This window comes from Camelus ferus, chromosome 11 (assembly GCF_009834535.1).
Source record: "Camelus ferus isolate YT-003-E chromosome 11, BCGSAC_Cfer_1.0, whole genome shotgun sequence".
NCBI classification, from domain to species: Eukaryota; Metazoa; Chordata; class Mammalia; order Artiodactyla; family Camelidae; genus Camelus; species Camelus ferus.
This window is the reverse complement of record NC_045706.1, coordinates 57,367,408-57,392,109: the sequence shown is the minus strand read 5'-3', so window position 1 is coordinate 57,392,109 and position 24,702 is coordinate 57,367,408. Positions and strand designations below refer to the sequence as shown.

The 24,702-nt window shown below is 39.2% G+C and overlaps 1 long non-coding RNA gene across 1 annotated transcript in view; it reads right to left on the bottom strand.

Moving 5' to 3' along the window:
* The window catches only part of LOC116667221, a 33,756-nt gene extending 9,493 nt beyond the window's left edge, over window positions 1-24,263 (bottom strand). Inside the window, exons 1-2 of the long non-coding RNA XR_004324036.1 lie at window positions 24,039-24,263; window positions 14,717-14,755 (exon numbers count right to left, since the gene is read on the bottom strand). This is a non-coding gene — a long non-coding RNA (uncharacterized LOC116667221). The remainder of the gene's footprint in view (window positions 1-14,716; window positions 14,756-24,038) is intronic.
* Window positions 24,264-24,702: the final 439 nt, after the last annotated feature.

The following is a 24,702-nucleotide window of genomic DNA, read 5'->3' as shown; positions in this document are numbered from 1 at the left end:
GAAGGAGTAAAGACACTTAGGATAACAATTCTTTGGTACCAGAGCTTTGCACTCATTATATTATGTACATTTTCTTAATGAGACCTTACTCTTGTTATAAGGTATAGCTTTGACCCATGAATAAAAGTAACATTTTATCCTCTAGAAATTTGCAAGGGCAAGAACCATTTCATGTTGGGTGGATATTGTCTTTTTTTCTTTTAGCAGGATATGAAGTTGGGGATAAGAAATAGCCCTTTATGAAAAGACATTTCTTCATCTGTGACAATAGTCCATATTTTAATGTCTGATGCACTGCCTAGGATCATACCTCTGAGTCTCTTTTGATTTGGGGTGCTCAGTTTCAATCCTCTTTCTCAGAGATTAGCTTCCCCCCTCCTTTTTTTTTTTTTTTTCCCTGAGGGTTAAATCTTCCTTTTGAAGCAGGACTGTTTTGCTTATAAAAAAAAATCTTGTGGAAAATAAATATTCCATCCCTTATGGAAATAGATCCTGAGAAACATTACAGAGACCAGAGGGGGAGGTGCACATACCCCATGTGTTGGCAAAGCTTGGCATCTCCATCTAACTGACTTACAAGGCGTGGCAGTTAAATGAGATCAAACGAAGAGTTCCATTCAAGCCATTTTTCAGAATGATCTGGGTTCTACTGCTGCTAGGTGGCGTCTGCACTGGCATCTCACAGCCTGGGCCTGTCATTCAGAGCTGGAAGATGGTCTCAGCCTTTCTAGAAGGAAACCTGTCTTTTAAAATTGGCCACACATGTCAACGGGAGCAGAAATGGTCTTAATGGTGCATTTAAGTCTCAAATTGCTTGAGGTTATTTATCAGAGCTCGGTTGTAAGACTTAAACAGTGCAGATTTCAGATTTCACCCGTTCTGGATTGAAGTGCCATTTAGAATTCAAATTGTCTTACAGAAAATGCAAAACTCCCGCAGACTCACGTAGGATCATTTACCAGCTAAGCCCTTTCACTGCAGATTTCCTATTTGCTCTTCCCTCAACTCATTCCTTCTGACAAACAAGGCTCCTTGGAATGGACCCTTCAGCGATAATATCGTCTTCAACCTCATTATCATCATTATCAGTCATTTTTATTATTGTAACCATTGCTATCGTTATTTATCCTAGAAATTAGCACTGCCAAGAGGTCCTTCTAAATGAGAACCAGTCCAAGAGGCATGTGGAACTGCCAGCAACCCGAAATGTGCAAGTTTGAGGCACCTCTATAGGCTGGGTCTTGGCAGCTGGCAGCTTACCCATAAAGATATACCTAGAAACTTAAGACATCTGAAAGCAGAGTACACTTTGCAGTGGGCCCATAAAGACCTGCATTCTTATCCCAGCTCAGTAATAAAATGTGTGCATGTCCTATGAATCATGCGTTCCTCCTTTTGCGGGAGGTTGCATGTTACATGGGGACTTTCAAGTTGGACTGAAGTAAGTTTGTGTCTTGCTTTACTCTTTTTTTGTTTGTTTTGGGGGGTTTTTTTTTGGGGGGGGTGATAATTAAGTTTCCTTTTTTTTTTTTTTTAATACAAGTACTGGGGATTGAACCCAGGACCTCGTGCATGCTGAGCACGCACACTACCACTGAGCTATTCCCTCCCCCTTTCTTGCTCTACTCCTGGTGTAAACTTTCTAATACTCAACTTTTTGTATCTGTCAACTGTAGATAATGATATCATTGTTGGCAGACCTGAATGAGGCAAAACATGCAAAAGTGTTTTGCGTGCTTGACATATTTCATAGCAAATGCTTAGTAAGTGTTAGCTCTGGGTTTTACTAAACTGCTAGAGTGTGGATAAGTGATCTTGAACATTCTCAGATGATCTGATTTACATTCTTACTGAAGGTGCTTTGTATGTGTGTGTATTTCCTAGGTAAAAATTAACTTGTAATTAGATCAATTAAGACATAGTATTCTCTCGATCTTTAGAAGTGAGGTTCCTAAAAATGTTTCAGCAGTGACTATGATGAAGGCAAACAGGAGGCATAACAAATTCTTGCCCATTGATCTTCTTAAGGTTTTTAGTGCGAGAAAGCTGGAGTGGGTGGTCTTTGACAACTGGGGTCACCAGTCGTGTTAGAGACGTTTTTGAGGCAGATCATACAGCTCATCTCTATTCTGTTGTTTGCTATTTCCAGGAACCTAGGCCAGTAATTTGACCTCTTCAAGCCCCTTCTTCCTCACTGGATATAAAATCTGCTGCATAGGAATTGTGGTGACAAATAAGCTAGGTTTATGGCTGAGCTAGGAACGCTGAGCCCCTTACACAAGGTTAGGCATCCTGTAGATGTACTAAAGTATTCTTGGACTAAGTCACAATTGTTAGGAAGTGGGAGGTGGGAAAGAACATAGAAGAAATATCCTTAAACCAAATAAGTTGAAGAATCAGGATGTGGGAAGATAATAAGACAAACTCCAAAAAATGAAGCTGTGCTATCATTCCATGATTTTTCTAGTTAGTTCCTAATCCTACTAAGTGGCCTTTCCCAGCAACAACAACACAATTGCATCTTTGGTCTTCATAATGGATTTTGTGTTAATTTTTTTCAATTAAGGCAGATGCTACAGAGTATATGTTTGTGTTCCCCTGAATTCATGTTAAAACCTTATCCCCAATGAGGTGGTATTTTGAGATGGAGCCTTTGGGAGGTGATTAGGTCATGAGGGTGAAACCTTCATGAATGGGATTAGTGCCTCACAAAAGAGATCCGAGAGAGCTTCATAACCCCTTCCATAATGTGAGGACACACAAGATGACCTACTTTCGTGAAGTAGGAAGTGGCTTCTCATCAGGCACCAAATCTGCCAGCACCTTGATCTTGGACTTCCCAGCTTTCAGAACTGTAAGGAATAAAGCTCTGTTGTTTAGAAACTACCATTTCTATGATATTCTGTTAAAGCAACTCAAACAGACTAACACTGGAAGTCATTACAGAATTTTAAAAAAATCTGTGAACAAAATTTATATTCTTAAAATCCCCCTGGTCCCTTTAAAAAAATTCCAAACAAGTAAATTTAGGACTCCCATAACTCCAGATATTACTCTGGGTAAATTCCTGCAGGATCAGAATGTGGGAAGGTTGTAGAGAGAAAATCTGTGCCTGTATCTAAATTGAATCCTGAGCAAATATACCTGGTGCCTAACAGGGACTCAAGCTCTTCACTATGAAATCCTGGACTTCGAAATTGAGAATTTTCTGTTTCAGACATCACTTACAACATGTCTTCTGTGCTACAGACAAACCTAAAACCATGATACAAGGCCCCGTGCATTTCTGTGTTTCCCAGAGAAGCCTGCACATAAAGATGCTTAATTCTGATCACCCACAGAAATCACAGACCTGGTGCTAAGGCTGCTTGGGGGGAAAATTGGGGAACCTGCTCTTCATCCTTCCCCTGAGCAAGATCCTACAAGATGTTGAGTGTTCCGGAGGATGATGTGATGTTTTGATCATAGATAGTCATAGGATGCCAGATCCGACTGAGCCATTAAATAACTGTGCGACCTTGGGGAATCTATTCATATTTCCTGAACCCCACTTTCCACATTTGGAAAACTGAGATAAATATTATTTACACATAGAATTGTTAATAAGTGAACCTAAGTGAATTGTAAGCTCTTGACAGGGTATGTGGAAGCTAGTTATTATTTTTAAACAGCACATTAGTAGAGTGGATGTGTGTACAAGAGGGAACGGTGGTGGCTGTTTTTTTGGTTGTGTGTTGTTTTGCTGATTGTTGAGGACGGTGTGTGAGTGTGGATGTGAGGGATCGGATGAGCTCAGAGCTCTGGCAGTGTAAAGATATATATGACAGAAAAGCCAAATCTGGGCTGGCTTCCCAAGAAACAGTGGAGTGTGGGGCATGGAGCTGGAGAAAGAGCTCATGGGAATAGGCCCCTCCTAAAAGTTGATTTGACACACGCTTCCTGTGGGCCAGCCACGTGCCTGTATCATCATAGGTGCCATGGAGAGTGGACAGCAGGGAACAGACACAGTCCCTTGTCTTAAGTTGCAGACGTGCATTAGGGTACTAGGAACACGCCTACACAAGACAAAATCAAGAGAGATTTTAACAAGTGTGTATTGACAGGGAGAAAGGAAACGAGATGGTGATCAGGAGTTAAGTTGGAGGAAATGTCTGGGATTGCTAGTCATAACCTTTCCATAGCAGAGCCCAGATGGGAACCTGGACAGAAGAAGGGATGTGTTCACCAGGCATTCTCAATCTGTGCAAAGTAATTCAGTAAAACTGGCAGCATCTCGCTTATCATAGGGAGATACGTGAAGTTGTATTAAAATGTATATTCTTTACACTATGAAGTCTTCAGAAAGCTCTTTTACATAGTTTTGATTTGTAAGAGCAGGGTTGGTGGTATTACTATCACTGAGAGCCAAGTCCCCAAACCATGAGCTGGTACTAAATCTAAACTCTCCAGAGACTCAGGAAGCAAGGATGGGAAAAAGAGGGAGGATGAAGCTGAGCTGTAGCTGCTGCTCCTGCAGGTGAGACACAGGTGAGAAAACATCAGCCTTACTCATTGGAGGACAGGTTGTTCAGGACCATAAAGTGCCTGTTAGGACCCCTTTGGGTAACACTTACTTCATAGTTAAAGTAAGAGGTGAAGCAGGCCTACTTTTTATTGAGATTGCATGTTCTGGGAGTCCTTTTGATGGGGCTATTAATAAATACAGTCTGGTGGTTAAAGCTGCCTCCATCTCAAGCTAGCCTAAGAACTACAGCTGTTCATGTCCTGGAGATATAATTGTGAGTAGCAAAGAAATAAGCAAGATTTGGTGTTGTGTGTTATTGCAGCCTCAAGGTGAGGTATCAGCAGAAAACTTGAAACACCGATTTCAGTGTTTCCTGCTTTATGTAGTCTTAGCTCAGTTTCCCAATACATAAAATAGAGATGATAATTCATTATCTTATTTGAAACCCTATAACATAAATTATTTGTGTATCTGATATAAGAACCAAAAACGTTTCAAATTAATATTGGCCAGAATATGCAGACAGACTTTAAGTTGGAAGCTGAACTTGAGCACTAAAGATGGTTTGGAACTCGACCAAGAAGAAGGTATGAAGAGGATAGTTAGTTTGAGTGGAAGAGCACAAACAGTAATACAGAAGTTGGTGCAGTGGTGCTGTATCCATTGAAATGTGCTTTACAAAATTCAGAGCATACCATTTAATTGACCTTAACACTATTTTTGGTTTTTTTTTTCAGAGCAGAAAAACAGTAACTTTTGCTTCTGGTAGTAAGATCAAGTAGATACCTTGGTAGCCCCTTTTAATAAAGACAGTTAAAAATGCTAGATTAAAAAAAATGTATTGTTGTGGAGAGGGTATAAGCTCAGGGTAGAGCACATGCTTAGCATGTATGAGGTCCTGGGTTCAGTCACCAGTACCTCCATTAAAATACGTACATACATACATACATACATACATACATACCTAATTACCTCTCCCCCAAAATTTTTTAAAAAATTTAAAAAATGTATTGTTGGATAGAGAAAAAATCAGCAATTTTCAGAAGCTGAAACTATATCAAAGTGGGAACCCACAGCAATAAGCAACTTTTACATGTAATTGTGACCTTATGATCCAGGGTGTAGGGCTGCAAAAACAAACAGACAAACAAAAATTTATTCTCAGTCTCAAATGAGAATCTAGTAGGAGGGCCCACATAATGTCATCAAGGTGAACTTGAAATAAGTCAGCTGTCCCTGCACCCTCAGAGACTTCAGGAATAGGTGTACTTTGAGGGGGAGTTACTTGTTATGCAGCAATACCTAAGTAATACACCCTTTGCTAGAGGGTGGGCAGGCCATCTGAGAGATGTCCCCTGAGGTTCAGATCTGCCCGTATTTGGAAACAGGGTTGGAGAATAATGAGAAATCCTCCAGTGCTCTGGGTCTCACACTAAGACTAAACTAGAAGGAAAATCTTGAAAGTAGCCAGAGAAAAAGTGAAATATTACATAGAGGGGGACAATGATGAGAATAATGGCTGACTTCTCATCAAACAAAAATGGAGGGTTTAAGACAGTAGAATGGCATATTTAAAGTTCTAAGAGGGGAAAAAAAGTCAAACTAGAATTCTATAGCCTACAGGTAAATGCGTAGAAGATGGGATGTCAATGTGAGACAAAAGATAAGAAAAAAATTATAGGACCAGTCGAAGAGGTAACCTAATATTCATCCCTAAAAAAGAAGTTCTAGAGAGAAGAACTAAAAGAGAGAAAATGAAATCATCAATGAAATAATGAGAGATATTTCCCAAGAATGAAGAAAATATTCCAGTAGTGAACGGGCTTAGTAATCATCTAAGATAATGTATTGAGTTGAGTATTGTCAATGTACTGAATGATAAGAGATTTAGAAGAAAATATCTCATCCCCTACCAAATACATATTTTGTAGCTGTGGGGTCAGAAAATATTCAGAGAAGTGGGAGAGGAAAAGAGAGAGAGAGAGAGAGAGAAGGGGAAGAAGAGGAAGAAAGAGGAGGAGGAGGAGAAGGGGAGGAGGGGAGTGGGAAGTTCATACAATGAATCAAGAATCAGAGGATCATTAGTCACTAGGCACCTCAGTTGCACCTGTGGAAGCTAGAAGACAATGGAGCAATACCTTCAAAATAAATTATTTCTCACTTAGAATTCTATTCCCAGGCAAATTATTGTGAGAGTAGATTAAGAAATTATCAGATGTAAGTACTCTAGAACAGTGGCCTTTCATACACTCCCTTCCTCAGGAAATCACTAAAGAAATACTTTACCGAATTCATAGTTAAAGCAAGAAGGAGGAAGATGAGGGATCCAAGAAGTAGAGGCCCCGACACAACAAAGGCAAACAGAATCCTCAGGATGATGGTGCAGATCCCCCAAAGCGGGCAGTCTAAGAATGCCATCTGTCCAGTCTGGAGCACCTAAGAAACCCTGTGAGGGACTCTCAAGCAGACGGAAGTGATGGGACAACTGACGTGTCCCAACTTCTTGCCATGAGAATTATACACCTCGAGGGATTTGATTGTAACGTCATGATAAGCTCATGGAAAATAAGCTAAAGGAAAAGTGTCCTGTTAGACAAAAGAAGTCATCAGTGATGAATAGTCAGTTTACATGGATACACCAAAGTAGGTATGACTACGGATCGCGACAGAATTAGAGTATACTGAGAAAATTGTGAGACTGATCGAGTGGGTGTGAGCTGTGGTAGAGAGAATGAATGAAAAACAGCTAAGCCTCCTTATTATGTTTGGGGAGTACTATCTAATATTTAAGACTAAAAATTTAAGATTATAGAAATATAAATGTATCCTTTAGATACATGAAGTCAAATAATAGGAGATTTAGCTCACAGACTTAAGTTAGCTGCTAAGGAGGAGAGGTAAATATGGTGGGATTTCTGCAGCAAATCTTGTAAATTATTTGATCCTTTCAACTATGGAACATAAAACTACAGAAAAATAAAAGAATAAAAATAATAAAGAAAAAGTAGTTAACTCTTCAGAATTAAGTGGTGGTGAGGGGACTACATATAGTTTTAGGTGAAAATACACTTACAGCTACATAGGCATACAGACACAAACATGCATGCACACACAACCATACCGACATATACACAGACACACATACATACATTTGAATAAATGAAGACATATCCACACATACCAATAAACACAGATATACAGAAACACACATGGCATATATACATATATAAATGATTATACACCTGCACGCACAAAAACACACACACACACACATACACATCATACATGTGCACCTCTACTGGTCCACACAGCTGTATATACACACATACACATCCATTCATACATGTATACACCTATACACATAAAAACATATGCAGACACATATAAAATCCTGAACTTATAAAAATAAATGCATTTAACTATATGCTAACATATATAGAAAAATTATTGAGTATAAATAATAAAAAATACTAGCAAACATTATGTGTTGTGAGATTATGTATTTGTTTTCTAAATAAGGTTTCAATATTTTCCACATTGTTATTTTAGAAATAAGTATTTTGAAAAGAAATTATGTAGCAAATATCATTTATTTCTGTGACAGAACGATTTGGTCAATCTCACCATTTCTTAATCTGCCTCTTAATCTAATTTCTTACAAATATAATTATACAGAACAACTCTCTATGAACTCTGGATTCTTTGTCTTTTTCTGTAGTCTCTTTGAATATTTTCTCCGAAAGGAATTATATGTACATTTTAAATTATTTTTTTGTCTTTCAGTGACTAGGCTAAAGAGTTATTTAAAAAAATGAACCTAAGGGATTAGTTACAGATAATTAAAATTGTGGTGTTTGCAATTTTTGGACTTTATGTTAAAATATTTTTGATTACATTATTTGTAATTTAATTGGAAGATTGAGCTTAACTGGTTCGAAATTCTTCTCAATTATCTGCAGAGTCACCTAGGGGAAGGGATCCTTATAAAAAAAGGAGATCAGCATGGAAAGGGGAAGTTTTGAGTGTCTACACTGCATGGTGCAGGCTCTGTGCACACTTCAACTCACCTAATTTAAATGATAAAGAGACCTGGTTGGCGTGGAAAGAAATGGAGTTTAGTTTATATGTGTGTGTTTAACTTGGAGGCTGCTCTGCAAACTTTCTCCAGGAAATTGTTATTTAACTTTAGAAAACCACTTTCTGTGTACATTTACACAACCCAAGTGCGTTTTGCGAGAAAATCAATTTTAAAATGTGTTTTCTTAGTTAAATGAAACTTGAATTCTGTAAACAGTGGCTCAGCCCTCCAGGATAAATTCTTGGGCTTACTGGTGCTTGTCTCTGGGGAAGGCAGGCAGGTGGACTAAGGAATCACCTGTTTCCTGTGGGCCTGGGCGTCCCATTAGAGAAGCTGGCATTCAGGTCCACCATACATGATGGACTAACTCACCAAAGCAAGGCAGCAGCCGGATGTGGCTGCCTGCCTCCTTCCCTAATGTATCTAAATGGCTTTGCCAGCATTATTAGTATCTTAGTGTTAAGGTTAGAGCTCGATTTCAAAGTGTGTACCACTTCCAGCAATCCACGTGCCTATTGAGAGAACTATGTGCTTTTTTGGTGGGGGGACACTCAATGTGGAGAGGGGGTTCTGAAACCTCTCTAGGCTTAGCACTAAAGAACATGTGGATTAATTGGCTCTGTTTATCATGGGTACAGAATTACAGGGGCTTCAATACAGAAGCATTCATCCTCACCAGCTCTGTGACCTTGGGCAAGGCACTTGGCCTTCTCCAGCCACAATTTTCTCATTTCTATAAACCCTACCGGACAACGTCCCTGGAAATGCTACTGAACCAGGTTCATTTGCCTGACGTGCTGCAAGCCAAAATGCTGAGACACTGGGGTTTGCAGCTAAGAGAGGGTTTATTCACAAGGCAGTCAAGTGAGGAGATGGGAGAATTCGTCTCAAATCTGAACCCCACCTCCAAAGGCGAGGGGCTTGGGATATTTATGGGATAAAGAAGCCGGTGGTCTTAGGCATGGGGAAAGGTGATTGGACTTCGGGAAAAGGTGAAGTCATCAGTGTTCTGCGCAGCGTATCTGGGTTACATGCTTCTTCACGGGACACATGTTTAAAAATGGAGGTGCTTAGCATGATCTGAGGGTGGAGCTCTTGGCTCTCTGATGTCAGAAGTTCATTCATCGGACACTTGTGCAGGACCTGTTTTAGGGTCGGTGGTCCCAGCTAGTCTTAGCTGGCTTGACTTTGAACTCGACAAAGCAGATTGCAAGCAGATAGAAAACAACTTGGGCAAACATCTTATTGTTTAGATTACATGAAGCCTGGGGGTTATGCAATTTGCAACAAAATAATTAGAGTAAGCTTGCACAGTGAAGGCAGGCTACAAGCAGAGGAGTTTTTAGCAAGCTGTAAGACAAGCTCAAGAATGTCTGTTAGTTACTAGTTTCTGTTAACACTATCAGGCATGGTTTCAGAAAGATTAAATGAGATAATGCATGTTGAGCCATACTATCTGAGAGTTTTTCATTCAATAAGCATACTTTTTTGTTGGATTCATCTATTTATTTTTAACTAATTTTCTATATAAAATATTTAGGTCTAGTCATCAGTTAGCTGTTTATTTCCAAACCTGGCATAGGATAATAGAAGAAAAGTCACATTTGTTTCTAATGTTCAGTAATTTTTCTTAGGAGAAAAATATAGAGAATGCCACTGGGCCTGAGGACAAAAGAATACATTTCCATGCTGGCAGTTAGGTTGATGCATGTGGAATTGCCATTTATAGCCCTGTAATATAAGTTGATGTACACAGACAACAGAAGAAATTCCAACACTGTTAAATAATATCTAACACATGAACAAATACACAGACAATGTTGGATCTTTAAATGGAGACCTAAGTTCCATACACCCACCTCCCTCTCTAGAGCCATTGGACACAGCATCCCAGCCATTCATATGAAGAATCAGCTTTCCTGAACTGGGGTAGGTGTGACTTTCACAGAAGTTTATCCACCGGGAGGGGGAGAAAGCATGTAAGAGTTGTGGGAAAGAATGTGAAGAACATGGAATTTGGGTTAGACAGGACTAAGCTGGCGTATCTGCTCTCTCATTTTCTGGCCATGTGACATCGGTAAAAGCATCAAGCACCCCTGGGTTTTAGTTTCCCATCTGTAAAGTGGAGCTGATGGTTCCTACCTTTTAGAGTCACTGTGGGATGACAGTAATGTGGGTAAAGCATTTGGCATTCTGTAAGTCACGCATTTGATATTTGCAGAATGAAGACAACTGCATGGAATTTAGGTGCTGGAGCGTTTAGTAATTTTTATTTTTAATTTTTCTAAATTTGAGCTTCATATTAGATATTTTCATTCTTCGGAGCAACATCTTCATGCTGAAATTTCATTACGTATGTAAATCTGAGTGATTTTTTTTCTACCTCCCAATACGATTAGTGCTTTGCCAAGTCACTAATTACTGAATTAGCAAAAACAGCTGGTTTAAATCTAATCATCGATGGAAGTTAAGGTGAGGAATAGCAATGTCAGAGCAGCATTGATCTGAACAACAGACAGGCATGCTATGTTTAACCTTCAAGCTCAAATCACACCGTTAGGAAATCTACCACGGATGCTAATTGGGAGGAGGAGAAAATCAAATAACCCATTTGCTGAGTGGGAAAAAGAAATAGATCAGCTTTATTGGGCAACGACCCTCTTCAAATGAATGGTGTAACACAATTTAGAGTCTATGAAGCCAAAAGCTCAAGGTCTTTAAGAGGTGAACTGTTACTCTGAAACAATCAAATTGGGAAGGTACCCAACAATCACTGAGCATCAGTGTTTGTATGATGGGAAAGCCCCTGGGAGTCTGATCCCTAGAGATGCTAGAATAATGGCAGGGCTTTTCATTTCATTGGCCATGGAGAAGAAAGACACCCCCAACCCAGCCTCCGTCCCCAGTTCATTGAGATACAGAGGAAGACTGGCAGCTGATTAATTTTTAATAGGTCAAAGGTCTGGTTTAATTAATGCTCTAACTTGAGGACCTCTCTTCTTTCTCTCATTTACCCTTGAGTTTGAAGAAGTCTTTCCTTTCCAAAAGCCCATGGAACTAGAAATTAACGATCATCACACGAGTGAGATGTTGGATAAGTGGACCAAAAGGATAATAATGGGGAAAGGTTTCGTCTTGTATGGCAGTGCCCGAGAATATGCTGATTTGAACAGAGATGGGTGGTTGCCAGGTAAATTCAGGGCTCAGTGCCGGGAGAAAGATCATGGAGATGAGATCATTTGCTTAGATACATTCCTGACTTTCTGCTGTAATGTGAACTCCAGAAAGGTTGTGATACAGTGCTTGAATCTGAAGTAGAGTGTGTGATGGTTCATTGCATGTGTCAGCTTGACTGGGCCGGGGTTGCCCAGACATTGGGTCAAGCATTATTCTGGGCGTGCTTATGAGAGGGCGCCTGAATGAGATAAACACTTATATCAGGAAAACGAGGAAAGTAGAGTTCCCTCCCTAATTTGGGTGGGCCTCATCCATTTAGCTGAGGGCCTGAATAGAACAATAAGGCTGAGAAGAGGGAATTCCCTTCTGCCTGACTGTTTTCAGCTGGGACATTGGTCTTTTCCTGCCTTCGAATCGAAACATCAGACTTTCTTGGGCATTCATGTAAGTTGACCTATTACTATACCTACTTGTTTTAAACTGGTAGTCATTTAAGTTCAAACACATTCTTAAACATCTACATTTTTTACTGCCTTCCCACCCATTCTGTGATCTTTGATGTCATATTTTACATCTTCATTTTTATCTCTTCACTGTTTATTGTAGTTACAGTTGCTTTTATAAGTTTTTGTCTTTTAGTCTTTGTACTGGCTGATTTAAATGACTTAACCTCAGTCCTTACTATATACTTGCCTTTCTTAGTGGCATTTTCCTTTTACCATAGATTCTTACTTTTTTCCACTTAGAAAAGTCCTGTTGACATTTCTATTAGGGTTGATTTAGTATTGATGAACTCTTAGTTTTTGCTTGTCTAAGAACTTCTTTATCTCTTCTTCAATTCTAAATTCTAATTTTGCTGGGTCAAGTATCCTAGTTTGCAGGGGTTTTTTTCCTTTCAGCACTTTGAATATATCACGCCACTTCCTTCCTGCCTGCCAAGTTTCAGCAGAGAAATCAGTCAATAGCCTTATGGGGGTTCCCTTATATGTGACTCTTTCTTCTTCTCTTGTTGCCTTTAGAATTCTCTCTTTATTTATAGCTTTTGTTATTTTAATTACAATATGTATTAATGTGGGTCTGTTTGGATTCATCTCATTTGAGACCTTCTTTGCTTCCTGTACCTGAATATCTGTTTCCTTCCTCAGGTTTGGGAATTTTTTAGCCATAATTTCCTCAAATACATCTTTGATCCCTTCTTTCTCTTTTCTCCTTCTGAGACCCTTATAATGCAAATATGTTGGTATGCTCAATATTATTTCAGATCTCTCTTAACCTTTTTTAAAATTCATCTTTCTTTTTGCTGTTCTGATTGGGTGATTTCCATCATTCTATTTTTCAAATCACTTGTATGTACTTTTGTATCACTTAACATGCTATTCATCTGTCTCGTGTGTTTTTTTATTTCAGGTATTGAATTCTTTACTTCTGATTGAGCCTTTTTTATATTTCCTAGTTCCTTGTTATTATTTTCACCATGTTCATCTATTGTATCCCCTAATTTGGTGAACATTTGTATTGCCAATGCTTTGAATTCTTTATCTGATAAATTTAAAATTTCATTATTTTATCAGAGTTTTTCTCTTGCTTTCACTTGAGAGCAGTTCCTCTGCCTTTTCATTTTGCTTAAGTATCTCTGCCACTGTGAGTTCAGATGAAACAGTTACCTATTGCAGTCTTGAAGGGATGTTCTTATGCGGGAGCATTCCTTTACAGACTGCAGGTGCCCAGTGTCTTTAAGTGGGAAAGACGGATTTGACATGGAAGGAAGTCATGTCTTTTCTCAAGGTGTGCTGGCAGCTATCACCTTGGTAGGGGGTGGGACTGGAAATGGAATGGCTAGAATTGTAGCCAGGTAGGAGGCAGGACTTTCCCTCTGCTCAGTGGCTGTCACTGCCCTATCAGAATCATGATGCTTGGCCACCTCTACCACAAAGATGTACTATTGGAAGGTCTAATTTTAGTTTGAGCATTCTGGGAGATTTAGTAGAGATGGTCCTGCACTCAGAATTGGAGTGGGCATTAAGTAAACCAAACTTATAGAATCTACTATTCTATAAGTTATCACTTCCTTCTTTTGAAAATGAAGAAATTGAATTCAGAGAATCTGTGGCTCTCCCGAAGTGCCATGTGAGGTGTTTCGTGATGAAAAATTGAATTCAGTTTCATTTTATTACAACATCGTAGCTGCCTCTGATTTTCTTAGATGTTGAAAATGAATATCAGTTTTGAATAAGTTGGGTAACAAAGGAATAAATATAAAACCCCTTTTCACTATTGCTTCCAATTCAACACCTAGTGAGCAACTCATTTTAAAAAATTTTATTTTTCTTACTCCTTTTTTCCCCATTTCACCTTATTTGCTAGTTTGAGATGCGCTGGAATACTTAACATCAGATAGGAAAGCTCTTTGCAACTTGACTGAGCTGGGGAAATGTTGACTGGCCTCAAATGAAGACAAGGCTGCTGAACTCATCATGTGCCTCTGTACTAAAGAGAGTGGAGAATGGATTTTCTGTAATGCTATTAAAGCATGAAAATCAGATGCTCAGGGGAATAAATGGTGAGTTGCTGTCTTTCACAAAATAGATAACTTTTTGGATGCTCATAACTTCATTGTGTATTATGGTGGGATGAGAAGGGGTGTGTGTGTGTGTGTGTGTGTTTGTACGCACACACACATGAGTATGTGTGTTTTAGTTGAGCAGAAAACAGCTCACTGTCTCCACAAATGTGAAGAATTATGTTGTCCTGGGATTGTCAGAGAGGAGAGCTTGCTTCTAAAAATGTCTTTTGTACTTATTTTCCTGTGAGGCAGGGATTTCCAATATATCCTATTTTTGTTAATTTTCCTCTGAGGAAGTCCACTGAATTACTTAATCAGGAGAGGAAGAAAGTAAAGGCAACTCAATAGTGACCTCAAATTTTCAACAGCTTATCATATAAAGAATAGTGCCTACCTTCTGTCTGTCATATGAGATACATCTGATTTCCTTTCCCTACAAGAAAGAACAGATAATTGTACAAATTTAAAAGATTTCCTTCACACACATAGAGACAATTATAGTTTGCCATTTTTCAGCCCCTAAAGACACTGGTGGTGTCTTATATCCATTTTCCATAACATCTTGCTAGATGCTAGTCTAATCAGACACTTTATGAAATAAGATGACATAAAAGGTAACATACCACATGTCATATCCTTCTTTAAGAAGTTCACCAAATACATTTGTATGCAGAAGTCTCTGTGCAGTCCTGCCGTGAAGAGAATCCACTGAGGTTTTTTAAACTCAGTCATTCCCAAGCTTCTTTGGTCTTGCATCCCCTATTTATACCGAACACGTATTTACAGACAAGCTCTGCTGGATCCCCCGCCTCCCATAGGTGCTCAGGAAGTGGTAGGAACCTGGTTTGTAACCCCATGTCTACACCTGTGGGTGAGGAAGGGAAATCAGTGCAGCCCATTTCACTCTTAGCATTTGTTGGATCAAAAGCTAATTTTTTTTTAAATCCTGGAAAAATTCCAAGTAGTCTAGTTTAGAAGACCAGTTCCCATCGACTAAGTTATAGAGATTAAGGAATAAGCCAGAGTTAAGTTACTAGTTTGCAGTTGGATATCTTACTTTTAGTTATCAAAACCTTTTTCTTTTTCAATCTGAGCATGGTTCCCTCTGTGTTAATGACTGCATAAGCAGTTCTGAATGTGGCTCAATGAAATGAAAGCAAAGCCCAGTTGCAGGGAAGCGTGAGGGACATTTCACTGAATTGCGAATCAGAACTTCATACAAAACAGCACCACTTTCACGATGGAGATAAAATCACTCTCTCATGCAGCGCTCATTTATTTCGTGCTTAAAGCTATAGAAAAGTAGAGAGAATAATGAAAATCATGTTCATGTTCCTACCTATAGGAATAAATGAATTTTAATATTTTGCCACTTTTACTAGAGATATGAATATGTATACTTATATAGAATTATCTATAATGATATATTTTAATAGGATATCATAGATAAAGTCAGTTTTTGTTATTGACTCCAAAACATTTGCCTCTCTCCCTCCTTAGAGGCACCCACCAACATGCAGTTGGATCCACATATTTCCTGTGAATGTTCTGAGACTTGAAGGGTACAGTATGAGTCAGGGTTCTGATCTTTAGCCCTGCCCCACTTCTCCTTCTCCCTCTTTCTCTTCGTTAAGTACATACATCTGGCTGGGTACCATGGGCTGGCCAGGTTGACACACGATATTAATTCATCATATATACTGTACACTTTTATGCTATGTTTGGGGAGAGTTAATATACAAGTTGCTTTCTCTATTTCTATTTTAAAATTTCACAGAAATTATTCTTTACACAAGTTGAATTTCTTTTTGAACCTTAGGTTTTGAAGTTCTTTTCATACTGCTACATGTAAATAAAGTTCATCATCTTAAGTGCTACCTGATATTTAAACATATGAATATTGCACAATTTATTTATATTATTGATGGAAATTTAAATGCTACCTTTTTTTACTGTACTCGGCTACAACAGCCATCCTTGACGTATCTGCTATTGTTCACCTGCAAGATTTCTCTGAAGTGCATACTAATTATTGGATTGAGGGGTTATCCTGAAGACACAGTCAAGTTTTTAAATTTACTAGACCAAATGTTCTCCATAATGTATATTTCAACTAGTAGGAAGGGAGACCTCCTTTTTACTTATAGTCCTAGCCAACTTTAGGTATGCCAGGCATTTTTAAACTCTGAGAATGATTTTTTAAAAGTAACTTTTAAAAAAAATTTGGCTTTCTTCTCATCATAAGTGAAATTTTTCTCTTGTGGTTTTGGTGACTTGGTTTTTTCCTTTGTGAATCATTTTTCATGTCGTATGCTCAGCTTTTTAAAGTGACTTGAAAAATCTATATGATGTTTGTCTTTCAAAATTGAAATGTAAGAGTTTTTGTTATGTTCTTGATAAGAACTGTTATATAGGCTGTAAATACCTTCTCCAAATACATTTTTTACCTTTTTTTGTTTATGATGTCTTTGTTATAAAAGAAGTTTTTTGTTTTATCGATATTTTTCTTCATAGTTGTGGATGTGTGTTTCCCTTTCCTTTTCAGTAAGATGCAAAAATATTCTCCTACACATTCTTCTAAGAGTTTCATAAGGTGTTTTTATTTTTGCTGTCATGGAAAATCAAGTTTTTGCATTGCTTTTTGGAGGTTTTTTAAAAAGAATTTACTTGCAAAATGACTTTTAAAAGGAGAAGTGATTTTACATACTTTGCCAATTTTACAAGCACTCATAGGACTTTTTTATATTGGTTGAGATATTCTTTTCAAGATAAGTGATTGTATAATCAGCAGACTTAACCACAAAATGGTAAGAGTAAGCTCCCATGGAAAATAATTTACAATTCCATGTGGAAAAACACATTTTTCAGTAACAAATACTCTGTATATTCTGATGTAGTTTCTTATCTTAAATATTCATAATTGCAAAGTGAGAAGTCAATGGTCCTTGGGATTTTAAACACTATATTTCATGATATTAGGAAGGTGCTTTGCCTCTTTAAGGAGACAGGCTTAGGCAGAAACTAAATTTTATAATAATAAATTACAATATATTTCATGGTAAGTGGTATGTAAATAATCACTGATCTTCTTATCTACTCAAGCAAAGGCTAATGGTTAATCCAAGGCTTTACATTCTCTAAAGTATTATATCCTCTCCAAGTTCCTCATACCAAAACTTATGCTCTTTATTCAACTAAGTTTTAATTAATACTGAATTTAAAATATTGATGTTTCTATTCTTTGTGTATTTCATTTGAAATTTATTTTTAACCTATAGAATAAAATAGCAGACATTTTAACTTTGGTGTAGAATAGGGTTTTAATTTCATTTTTATCATCATCATCATCATTATTCACAGAGTGAGTGTGTAAAGTCAGTTGTCTACCTCCTCTTTTGTTCCTTAATATTCTATTTCCCCTAAGATTTCAGTTTCCATTTAAATCTGAAAATTATTTGACATGTGTTAAAAACAGCAAGATGGATTTTATTGACTAAAATAGGGGTTAAACTATTGCAGTAGGGGAGAGAGACTAAATACAACAGAGACCAGTAGGGATTTGTAGTCAGGGGTCAGCATGAGGGGAAATAAAGAAAATTACTAAGAAGAACTTGGTTAGGTATCAAGGATGGGAGGGAAGGGGATCTTGGTTTGCTACTAATGGTGGAGGAAGAGGAGTTTGATTGAATATAAAGAGTGAAGGGACACCTATGTGACTATATGTAGAAATAGGGAAGGAATCAAAGTTAAGTGAGATCGTAAGGTTGGGGCCCTATTCCAACAGAACTGGTGCCCTTTTAAGAGGAAGACATACCAGAGCTCACTTTCTCTTCTTCTCCCCACAGGTGCTACAGAGGAAAGGCCAGGTGAGGATGCATTAAGTCAGTGGCCATTTTCAAGCCAGGAAAAGAGCTCTCACCAGGAATTGAATCAACTGGCACCTTGATTTGGGACTTCTAACCTCCAGACTTGTGAGAAAATGAATCTGTCGTGTAAGTAGCTAGTCTATGATACTTTGTTATGGCAGCCCTAACTGGCTAATGCAATCTGTTTTTTGTTTGCTCTGTGAATAGCCCACTGCCCTAATTACCATACTCGTAATAGTGAAGGAAGATCCAGTCCTGTTCCCTTCTATTTAGATTATCTGTTTTTTCTCTCCTTATTGGTATAAATTGATTTTAGAATAAGTTTGCCTAACTACAAACAATACAGTTGAAATGCATTGGAATTCTATTGGTGTTAAAAATTGCTTTAGGAAGAATTGAAACTTTTAGAATACTGATTCTTCCTATCCAGGAAAACAGTAAATCTGCCTACTTATACAGAAGTTCTTTCCTAACTTTATGACATTTTATAACACATACACATTCATTCCTTCATATCTCAGAGTTTGCTGCAATTGTAAGTGGTATATTTTTGTCTATTACGTTTTCTACTTGGTATTTAATAACACATTGTTAATATAATGCATCTTTTCCTTAAATGTTTCACTGTGTATTTCCTTACAAATCATTCCCTTTCATAATCATCATATAATTTTCCAAATTATATGTATAAAGTTTCCAAAATTCACATTGGTGGATATTATTATAATTTTCTATTGTTCTTGCTCATATCTCACATTGTCCTAATAATATACTTTACAGCCATAAGGGGTAGATTAAATAATTCTTTTTTCTGGTCCTAGAGCCACTCCAGGATCACATATGGCATTTAGTTGTCATGTCCCTTTAGATTCATTTAATCCAGAATAGTTCCCTAGTTTTCCCCTGACGTTCATGAGGTTGGCATTCTTAAAAGTTCAAGCCATGTTTTTGTGGAACATTCTTCATTTTTGTTTTGTTATTTCTTCATGACTAGATTAAACTTAACACATTTTTGGCAGGAACATCATAGCCGTGATGTAGTAAGGATCTTTTTTTAGTATGTCACACCAGTGAGGACAGGCTGTTAACCTGTCCCATTACTGATAATGACTTTGATACTTGGTTAATGTGTCTGTTTTCCAGATTTCTTACTTAAGATTTTTTTCCCATTTGTCATTAAGAAACTTTGAAACCATGTGAATATTTTAATTCGCATCATACTTCCACCCTCAAGTTTTAGAATCTATTTAAGATTCATGATTCACTAAATTATTTATATAATTGTTATCCAATGATGATTTCTTCCTAATTTCATCATCCTTTCTATATTTATTAGTTAACATTCTAGTTAAAAAATAGATTTCCCTTCTAATTTATTTATGTATTTATTTTTAAACATATTTTTAAAATACACAATGCTTGCATTTATTTGTATCTCCACAGACTCCTGGATTTTTACTTTATTCAATGAGTAATAATCTGTAACTATTATTCTGATGCTCAAAGTTTCCCTGATTTGGCCGGCGGGAGAACTTTCAGTCAGGCTTCTCTGCTGCGTTGACACACCCACGTATTCTTTGAACATTTATTTCCTTACTTTCTGGCACCACAAGGTATTTCGGATTCATCTTTTCCTGCACAGTCTGAAATCAGCCATTTTTCTAAGAATCATGAGGTCCTTCTATTGCAGAAGGGCATTTAGAAACTAAGAACTGGGTGCTAGCCATACTCATTACTACTAGGCCATCCTTGCTTCTAAGCCCTCTCCAGCAGACAGAACCAGGAAATACGCATATCCACACACAAACACACCTCTCTATGCCCATAATTCTGAGTCATTTATATTAAAACTCTAAATTTTTACTGATACTTCCATTTCTAATACAACACTGCAGAGTTCCTTGTAACTTTCCACTTTTCCCTACTTGTAAACCCCTGCTTTTCCTCTCATTCTAGCACTTGGCTTGACTATTAGCCTTTCTGATATTTTTCTATGGGGCCCTGAGTCTCCCTTAATTTTTTCCCTGTACTGTTTTCTCTGTTTAGATTAGAAATTTTCTGTTAATCTATCTTCAAGTTCATAGACTCTTTCTTTCTGGTACCTCCATTTTGCTATTAATACACTATGCATAATTTTATTTATTTATGTATTTATTTATTTATGTATTTATTTATTTATGTAAAGGTAGATTTATTCAGAGAGATACATAATCCATAGACAGAGTGCAGGCTATTTCAGAAGGCAAGAGGAAGGCCACGAGGTGTGGGGGTTGGGTGCTCAGCTTAAAGTAAAAGTAGAGGGGGGAAGATATAGCTCAGTGGCAGAGAGCATGCCTAGCATGCACAAGGTCATAGGTTTGATCCCCAGTATGTCCATTAAGTAAGAAAATAACAATAATAAATAAATAAATAAACCTAATTACTCCCACAAAACAAAACAAAAAATTTAAAGTAAAACTAGATGCACAGTCCATAGACCGAGTCCACGCCTTCTCACTCAGAAGTGAGAGTGGCTATGCGTAATTTTAAAGTGTATTATATATTATGGGTCTCAGATTTGGCTTTTTAAAAATAGCTACTGTTTCTTTGTTGAGTAGTTTTATCTTTTCAGTCTATTCAGGAATGGTTGCCCTTACATCTTGCAACATGGTTATGGTAGCTTCGTTCTTTGTCTGATAATTCTAGCATCGGTGTCATTTCAGGGTTTGCATCTGCTGAAGTGTTAGATTTTGCTTGTTTTTTTTTTTTTTGTGGTCAGTAATTTTGGATTATATCCTGGATATTTTGATGAATATGCTACAAGATCCTGGGTGCTTTAAAAGTCTTCTGGAAAATACTGATTTTGATTTTGTTTTAGCAGATTGTCAATCTGGAGGAGGCAGTGTCCTGAGCCCTGACCTACCAGGATTGGGGGAGGGGGAGGGGTGCCTAGGAAAACTGGTACCAGAGCTTTGTTAGGTCAGGGGAGGCAGGACAGCCCCACCCATAATAGTGGTCCAAGGGCTGAGCTATTTTCTTACTGTGCTGACTAGCTTGATCCAGGGAGAGATCTGACTGAAGTGGCTTGACTTAGGGCCGCACAGTCTAGACATGTATCCGAGGAGCTGAGAACCCATGGTCCATGGTCTCCTCATCAGTAGATGTTGGAATGGACACTATGAGAGGGGCGAGCCATTTATGTGCATATATTCACCAAGTCTTTTCTGCACCAGTTTGCTTGGTGTTTTGCTTTACTTCTTCCCATGTTTGTCTGCCTATCCTCCAACCCCAACACACACCCACACTGCCTGCCTTCCTATTGTCTGCCATCCCTCTGCATTATCTTCTCTGACTGGATTTTCTAAAATGTATTATAAATTCGTACAACAGTTATGAACAAACATCTATCTTCTTTGCCATGATTTTTGTCAGTTTCATCTGTGTAGTAGTATCTGCCCATAAAACAATGACTTTAAGATTGTTCTCTGTATGCTCTTGCATCAGGTGTTTTCCACATCAGCTTTTTAGGGTAAAATTTACATGGCATTAAGACAATTATTTGAAGTACACAGTTTGGTAAGTTTTGACAAAGATATGCACTCTAGTATCCACCAAAGTGATTATATTTGCACCAAGCCCCAAATGATGGGATTCCATTCTTTCCTGACATTTATTGTGGTTTTGAACTTGGACTAGGAGGTATTGCAAGATGGCACTCACTGTATAAAAGGGATGATTGCCAAAATAGGGGCAATGGATGACAAGACAAGGAGACTGTGCACCACATCACTAGCTCATGGAGCTTAGGCAATTTTACCTCCTCTTTGAGCTTTGGTTTTCTTACCTGTGTAGCAAGATAATTATTCCTGCTCAATCAAAAGACTATGCTGAATTAACTGATTTTTATGAAAGTGAACTGATAACTGAAAAACACTATACAAGGGGAATTTTTGCTGTTATCATTATGATTATTATTATGATTATTATACCATCTTTTAGTTGAGCTAGTCCTGAATGTAGTGTCCTGAATCCTGTCCTTTAAGGCAGGGCCTGGTTTGTGCTGCCTGATCAACTTAGGTCTCAGTTGCCATCTCTCGAATGACCTTACTCAGGTCAACATCAGTAAGCATGACCAGCCCTGGCCTCTGAAAGGACCTCTGACTTTCCATGGAGGTGTTCTCAGGAAGCAGGGGTAATACCTCATGTGATGGATGTGTGATTGGGAAGGGACCCCATCCCCAGGACAGTTAAGGCCGGATCCCATAAGTATGTGCTGTGGTTCCCAGCTGTGTCAGGTTAAACTGATATGAGCATATGTATTTCAAGTCAGCAGCTGGGAGGCGTTTACAGGACTGACTGTACATCTATTTCATCCTCCCCCTATTGAAGGTTTGTAGGAAAATGAAGGAACGGCTACATAGTGCTCAGTGCTGTGTCTATAAGATGGGAGTTGTAGAGTCCAGGCCCTATGTGCTTGAGCATGAACTCTTTGATTCTGATTCATTTTCTCCACCCACTTTGTTCTAACTTTTCTTCTGATGAACGAAGAGCCAGATGTAACTGGTTGGAAATAGGAGCTCTGCTGCTTACTAACCATCCAGACAGGCTTGGGTAGGTTACTGAAGCTCTCGAACCCTCACTTAGTTCATTAGTAAAGCAGGGGGTAATAATGGAACCTACCCCTCAGGGTTTTAGAGAGAATTAAGTAAACTTAGTAAAGTCATTAGCCCATATATAATAATAAATGCTATCGCTTGTGTAACTTTTATTTATAAAGACGAGTTTTATCACCTACTTTTTCTCGTTAGATTGACAACAGGATATTATTTTAATCTACATGAATTGATGTCATTTAAGAAGCAAGAATTGTGGGCTGATGTCATTTAAAAATTATGATCACATTTCCTGATTGTCCAATGACATTACAAACTTTTCATTTATTATCTTTTGTATGCCCAGCCTTCTTGAATTGCCAGATGGCAGAGTTTTAGACGCAGGGGACCCCAAGATCAATGCTCCATATTAAATCTACACTCAGAATGGCGTGAAAAGCCGTTCGTGGCATGGCTCCCTTGCATCTGACCACCTTAGAGTTTATGTTCTGTCCCACGCAGCTTCTCATACATGAAGGTCCCACTCAACCTTCATACCTTTGCACATGTTGTGCTGTGCCTTCTCGGTCTTTCTGGCAAGGTCCCTAGTCTTTGAAGTCCGAGCTCAAATGTCACTGCCCTTCCCACTATTAGTTCTGCTTAGCGTCCACGTCAAAGAATATGTGTATTGTAACAGAATGGCCTGTTTACTTCACAATCGAAAGTGAACATCTTGAAAGCCAGGCAATAACCAGCTTGTCTTTCAACTCCAGCTTTCAGCGGAGTGGCAGCTCAATACTATTCATTGAATGAGTGAAAAATTTATCTAGCAACAGTATCATTCCTCTTGGGGAAAGTAACTCCTAAAGGGTTCCTTTATCAATAATAAGTACTGGCACATCATCCAAAAAGGAGGGCCAGCGTCTTCTGAGGTGGCGTTGGAAGGAAAGAGGCTGAGGGATTTCATGACCTGTGCTGATCTCCCCTCTCCCCTTAGCGCCTGCCCTGTGGCAGCCATCCTGGCGCCTCCCTCCCACTTTCCCCTACAGCCACTGCCTCGGTCCCTCAGGATGGGGGTCGGCAGCGGGGTGGTTCTGCTGAGTTGCCCTAGTGCCCAGGCTTCCCCCTCCAATGAGCCCTGAGGAAAAGGGCCGGCTGATGCAGACGCGGACTGCCTAAGATGCCCCACAGGGCCAGCCTCCAAGGAGCCTGCAGACCCTGCGCCCTGCGGGTGTCAGCTCTGCTCTGGCCTCAGCCATTGTGAACATTCCTTACGCACCGCGGGGCCCGTCTGGTGCCAAACGCCTGCTAGAGCCGGAAGTTCGAGGCGCCGGTGAGTCCAGCCGAGGATCGCCCTCTGCCCGTTGCGCTCTTTCCGAGTCGCGCGCTCTTCCTATGTTACGCGTCCGGTGTTGCGTCACAAGTATGCGACGGGTCAGAGCGTGCCTGGCGTCGGCGGAGGAGGTTGCGTGGAGGCCTCTGGGAGTTTCGGCGCGCGCGCCAAAGACGGAATAACGCACGCTCCGTGCCTCACCGGCAGCTTCCTCAGCCGCCGTCGCCCGCCTCCTCACCCCACTCGCGGTGTCCTTCTCCCCGCTGCCCCAGAGTCTCTCTTTGGCGTTGTACCAAGGTGGCGGGTCTTACACATCTGTTTGACGTCGCCCCTAAGAGACAATATGCCGCTTGGCCCACTCAGTGCTCCCCTCTGGGATCCTTTCGATCCTTTCATCCAGTTCCTGGCTGGACTCTCCAAAAACGTTGGTTCTGTCGGCCACTCAGGAATGGTGAAGAGACCTCCTTTAGGGCCCAGATGGACTTTTTCTGCCGTGTCAGCTGCTAAACGCCTCTGCCTCTACGAAGCCAGTCCTATCCAGTCACCCCTCACCCGCCAAGTCCTGACTGAGCTTGGGCTCTAGGAAAGTGCTAGAAAGGCATAGCAAAAG